The sequence below is a fragment of the Macaca mulatta genome, chromosome 13, assembly GCF_049350105.2.
Source record: "Macaca mulatta isolate MMU2019108-1 chromosome 13, T2T-MMU8v2.0, whole genome shotgun sequence".
Lineage (NCBI taxonomy): Eukaryota > Metazoa > Chordata > Mammalia > Primates > Cercopithecidae > Macaca > Macaca mulatta.
Genome location: NC_133418.1, coordinates 15,718,857 through 15,724,460, shown reverse-complemented (window position 1 = coordinate 15,724,460; position 5,604 = coordinate 15,718,857).

Sequence of the window (5,604 nt, the reverse complement as noted above, 5' to 3'; positions counted from 1 at the left end):
TAATCTTCACGTGTCAAGGAACGGACCTGGTGGGAAGTGATTGGATCATGGGGGTGGTTTTCCCCATGCTGTTTTCCTGATGGTGAGTTCTCACGAGATCTGATGGTTTTATAAGTATTTGGCAGTTCATCCTTCACACTTTTTCTCTCGCCTGCCACCATGTACGATATACTTTGCAAGGGGGGAAGCATGATTGTCAGTTTCCTGAGGCCTTCCCAGCCATGTGGAATTGTGAGCCAATTAAACCTCTTTTCTTTATAAATTACCCAGTCTCAGGTATGTCTTCATACCAGTGTGAGAACAGACTAATATAGGGCTGTTTACATATGACCTTTGTTATATTTAGGTGGTTTCCTGATATTCCTAGTTTGTTGAGTGCTTTTATCATGAACGTATGTTGATTATTATCTAATGACTCCCTGCATCTATTCAGATAATCATGTGGTTTTTTTCTCCTAATTCTATTAGTTTGGTGTGCTATATGGATTGATATCCATATGTTGAAGTATTATTGCATTTCAGGAATAAATTGCACTTGTTTACGTTGTATCCTTTCAATGTGCTGTTGAATTCTATTTGTGAGTATTTTGTTGAGAATATTTGCTTTGCCGGGCGCGGTGGCTCAAGCCTGTAATCCCAGCACTTTGGGAGGCCGAGGCGGGCGGATCACAAGGTCAGGAGATCGAGACCACAGTGAAACCCCGTCTCTACTAAAAATACAAAAAATTAGCCGGGCGTGGTGGCGGGCGCCTGTAGTCCCAGCTACTCAGGAGGCTGAGGCAGGAGAATGGCGGGAACCCGGGAGGCGGAGCTTGCAGTGAGCCGAGATCGCGCCACTGCACTCCAGCCTGGGCAACAGCGTGAGACTCCGTCTCAAAAAAAAAAAAAAAAAAAAAAAAAAAAGAGAATATTTGCTTCAACATTTATCAGCAAGATTGATCTATAGTTTTTTTTTCTTGTAATGTTTTTGTCTGGCTTTAGTATTGCAGTAATGATGTCCTCATAGAATAGGTTTGGCAGTGCTCTCTCTTTGTTAAATTTTTTGAAAGAGCTTGAAGATGATTGTTGTTAGTTCTTTTTTAAGTGTTTGGTAGAATTCACCAGTGAAGCCATCTGGTCTTGGGCTTTTCTTTGTTGGGAAGCTTTTGATGAGCGATTCAATCTCCTTGCTTTATTTATAAGTCTGTTCAGATTTTCTATTTCAGTCTTGGTAGGTTATACGTTTCTGGGAATGTATCCATTTCTTGAAGATTATCAAATTTACTGGCATATACTTGCTTATAGTATTCCTTACAGTCTTTCTATTTCTGTAAAATCAGTTGTAGCATGTTTTTAAATGTAACTATTTACACTTATAAATTACCTTCTGAGCAATGCTTTCACTGCATCTTATTAATTTCAGTATATTCTCTTTCACTCATCTCAAAGTATTTTATAATTTCCCTTGTGATTTCTTCTGTGATGTATTGTTGTTTAATATTCTGTTATATATTTCCCATATTTTTGTGAATTTCCCAATTTTCCCACTGTTATTATTTCTATCTTTATTCCATTATCTTTGGAGATTTTTTTATGGCTGCGATCTTTTAACATTTTTTGAGACTGATTATATGATCTCTTCTCCTTGTGTACTGGAGAAGAATGTGCACTCTGTTCTTGTTGATGGGAGGAGTACTTCAGTAGCCTACAGGGCTTTGGTTCTTACTGAAGCTTTTTTATCATGGCTGCATTAAAATCCTTGTCATAATTCCAACATCTGATTCAGCTGACTGTCTTATCTCACTCACATTTTAATTTTTATGATTCTTAGTATGAGTGAATTTCCAAGATAATAGTATTTTTTATTGTTGCGGTTTGAGAGATTTTTATGTAATCTGTATACTAGTCTTTATCATATATAAGTGATTTGGACACTTCAGATATTTAATATTATATTATGTGAATCCAGGCCTTACTTAATACTCTTTTTTCGTCAGGCACTCCCCTGTTGACGTGTGGTGGTCAGCAGGTGTGTATGCTCAGCTTCCCACCCTGCCTTGCCAGCACCATGCCAGCACCGTTGGAGAACTGATTTCCACTGCCTTCCTTTAGATGGACAAGGTGGGCATTCAGCTCCTTACTCAGCTTCGCTGACATCTTCCTGGTAAAAGCAGGCTACTAATTAGCTACACTGTTTGCTCCAAAAGGAGATATAAGAACAACTCTCCCTGGGTCCTGCTTCTACCAAGAAGCGGGAAGCTAGCATTACCCACACGACTTTGCTGGTGAAGGTTTGGGGCAGAAGCTCAACTCCCACTGAGGCTGGCTGACAGTGGAGGATGGGGAATGAAACCAGTGGTAATTCACCTGATTAAATCCTGCTAGTGGGTGGAAGCAGATATTCAGCTCACTACTATACTCTGCTGATACTATCCTGTCTGGGGAATCAGCTCACTACTATTTCTTAAAACCAGGATAGAGCAGCTCCACACACAGACCCACACCACCACCGGGCACTGGGATTCGGTGCCCTGCTTTGTCAAGTGGATAGAGAGGAAGATTACTTCCTGCTGAGTCCTGCTAAAACCAGGGGGGAAGGGTACGTGTTTTTCTTTGGGTTTTTGGCTGCAGTAGGGCAGATATTGCCAGAAAGGGTTTCTGTGGTTAGACCACCCTTTTCCAGTCTTTTAGATGGCAGAACATGCTTTTCTTGGAGCCTTTTGTTCTGTTCAGAAAATACAGCTGGCATTTTTTGCTGGTGGTTCTGCAGAGATTTGTCTCGGGGAAGTCATCTTTGTGTTGTTCCTGAAGTTCTCAGGTCCCTAGGATGTCTATTCTTTCCCCCACCCCCCACTTTTCAGTCTTTCTATGCTTATTTGTTGTGTATGTCCACAAGTGTTTTGTTGTTGTTGTTGTTGTTGTTGTTTGGGTTTTGTTTTGTTTTGTTTTGTTTTTGGAGACAGTGTCTCACTCTGTTGCCCAGGCTGGAGTGCAATGACATGATCTCGGCACACTGCAACCTCTGCCTCCCAGGTTCAAGCGATTCTCATGTCTGAACCTCACAAGTAGCTGGGATTATAGGCATGTACCACCACGCCCAGCTAATTTTTGTGTTTTTAGTAGAAAACAGGGTTTTGCCATGTTGGCCAGGCTAGTCTTGAACTTTTGTCCTCAAGCGATCTGTCCTCCTTGGCCTCCCAAGTGCTGGGATTATAGGCATGAGTCACCGCACTGGCCATGTATCCACAATTTTTAGTAGAGGAAGGACCTAAGAGAAATAGGGTTACTCCATCTTGGTAGAACTTGAAATATAAGCTATGGTTTGTTGAGAAACATTTTAAAAGGGCCCAAGAAATTAGAAAATTATATTATTAAAAATACTAATAAAGTGACTTTTAACATATGAAAGCACTATGCAATTTAGAAGTGTTAACACATTGAAAAATAGGTTAGGTTCATAAAAGCTGTTAGTAAACTAATTTCATTTCTTCCCACGTCCAAAGTGACTACAGAAATGAACGCTAATGCCATGTGTTCACGGTGGGCAGGACAGATGTCATTTTGTTTCTATTCATTCTTTCTTGTCCATGGAAGTATGAGATGCAAACCTTTACTAGCAAGATACATCAATTATAGGTGTTTATCACCCAGACTTTCCTCACTGAGTAATACCTTGAATATGGTTGACTACTCACTTCTCCTTTCGTTACATTCCTGGTTTTCTTTCTAACTCACAAGTTTCTTCGAAACTTCCTTTGCCAGATCCTTTTCCTGTACCCAGCACCTACACGCAGGAGTTCCCCATGGTTTGTTGCTTTCCTTGTTCTCATCTCTACATGTACTCTGTCTTTATTCCTAGGTTCAAAGTGTGTCCACGTATGCTGGCCATTCCCTGACGTAAGTCTTCATCTCAGGCCTCCATGCTGAGATCTGGATGTTATAGCAAGCCTCTCAAGCTCATGCCTTGTCTCCATAAACTCACCCATCATCTCCCAGTACTACCACTCAGACAACAAAATAGATAATCATCTTCCAAGTTTCTCAAACTCTAAATCTGAGAATTCTTCCCCTTTTCTCATTTTGTATATTACATACACAAGTTCTACTAATTGTACCTCTAAAATAACTCTTAATTCTAACAATTTTCTTCATCTCTGTTACCACTACCCTAATCAAAGTCATCATGGATGGACCATAGGAAGTATGATTTCCTCCTAGTAGATTTTCTTACCTTTGCTCCATGCCCAGTTCTGAATCCGTTCTCCATGAAGCAGCGAGAAATGACCTTCTTAAAACATATATCTTACCAAGTAACTGTCACCCTCACTTTCATCAAGGAACTTGTATGAGGGTCGAGTCCATAAAATATCCAATATGCAGGGGTCATGTCTTGGAGGATATTTGCATCATTAGTTTTCTCTCTCCCATTGTCTTTTCACAAAAGACAAGAACGCACTCACTTGCCTGACATTGGAAACAATCTCTTGTGTTTTTAATTAGATTACAAATCTTGAAGCTTTGAGATGCCTTATAATTCCTTGCAAAGTAACTATGCCCCTGTATTGAGATGAATCAAATGAGTCAATATTTGAAGGAAATTTAGGCATTAGATACTCATTTGACATGTGGCAGCAACTCCTCAGCATCTCCTTGTACACCATATGAAAGAACACGTTAGATGCTTTCTCACTACAAATCAGCAAAAGAGGTTTGTAAATAAATGAGAAAAGGCTACTGTGCCTCAGAATACTCCTAATTTATTTTAGTAAAGGCACAGATATATATTAAGAAATCTAGAATACAGTGATGCTCAAAGGTTCCTTCCCGCTTGGTTCCATAAATATTTTAAGTTTTGTGCTTATCTTCCAAGACCTGTAACTTTTTCTGTGATACCCTGGAGATGCTTCTAGGTAATGATTATAGGATACTCAAAGCAAAATGAATTATAATAAGTAAGCTTGGGCTTTTATCATGTATTGTACAAGTAGATCAATAATGAGGAAATTATTTTTTAAAGGTGAGACACTTTCCTATAGCTAGCTATAGTGTTGCCTCTAACAAAAGTTTTATAGTTAACCTTAAGACTGTGATTTCCTGAGCCTGTGGTGAGAAATTCAAGGTATCATGGAAATTCTCTAATGCCAACTTCTACTGACTCATCTTCCGACGGAAATTGCATACATGGAAGATAATAGGGCCTGTGCCCTGGCAAGTAAGCAGCAATTAATGGTGACTCCATGTTATTCCACACCAACAAAAGGGCAAAGGAAGTTGACTAGGCAGGACGTCCTGGGAAGAGAAGACAGAGTTTAAAATTCCCTCTACAAAACCAAACTTCAAAAAGCTTAAGTAGTAGATATCATTGCCTTTCCTTGTCTAAATTATCCTGCTGTCAACACTTTATATTTAGAGAGTGCATCCACAAAGTACTTTTGACCTTCCTTGTCCATTTTTCAACTTCCCTTGGTTTCATCTGTGTTAAAGCAATAATAAGCAGAAAATGTCAAAGTTGAAAAATTGTGGTATTTTTATGATTTTCTGCAACATATATTAAATCTGTTACTTCAGATGAATTTAATGAGTAGCTGGTATATTTATTTAATTGTGGTATTGTGAGGTGTGTGA